We start from the raw sequence: 854 nt of genomic DNA, 5'->3' as shown, positions 1-854 counted from the left end.
AATACTCTGTCTTATGTTCATGCTGCGATATAAAAACCTGTAAACATAGTCAAAATAACGTAACTATATTTGTTAGTTCCTTATTACATGTGTGAGATCAATTAATCCACTCAGAAATAGGTATGTCAAAATATAAACTGAATATTGTCATAATTTCCGTATAAACACGAAAACATTTATTTCGCAGTGTAGGACTCCAACGGGAGTCTTGGGCCGACGTAAGAAAAGAAAAAAAAAAAAAAAAAAACATTTATTTCTAAATTTATATTATTTATTTGTTTTGCGACTTTATATATTATTCTTCTAAAATCCTACTTTTATTTCAGGAATTTTTTTCAGTCTGATAAAATATTTCTCGTTAGTTATCAACTACTTTACAGTTTATATTTATCAACTGTTTTATTCCAATTAACGAAAGAGATTTAATGAATTCAAATAAACAAAGTAAAAGGCACCTTTTGAGGACTCTATTTTGAAAATTGAGAATAAACAGTGGCATTCACAAACCTTGAAAACGTTATTTCAGTTTCAGATAAATTTTCATTTTTCTCTGAACAAATTTATATGAAAACTCGGAGGCCCTTAAAACGTATATTTTCTTTAAAAATTGGATTTGAAACTCTTCAAATTAGCAATTTCTCCAATTACTATAAAAAATAAATCTATAGATATAAAAGTGAGCCCCAACACTTTAGACCTACTCCACGAATTTTCAGTGCAGCCCATCACACTAAAGAAAAAACTGCTTAAAATGTAACTTTACTACAGTACAAGAAGGAATATCGACATATATCCTTGTTTGTTTCAGATTGAGGGGTTCTGAAAGAAAAAAAATAACATAAATAATATTATAA

Source organism: Halyomorpha halys, unplaced genomic scaffold, assembly GCF_000696795.3.
Source record: "Halyomorpha halys isolate HHAL.00 unplaced genomic scaffold, Hhal_1.1 Scaffold392.1, whole genome shotgun sequence".
Lineage (NCBI taxonomy): Eukaryota > Metazoa > Arthropoda > Insecta > Hemiptera > Pentatomidae > Halyomorpha > Halyomorpha halys.
This window is presented reverse-complemented; position numbering follows the sequence as displayed.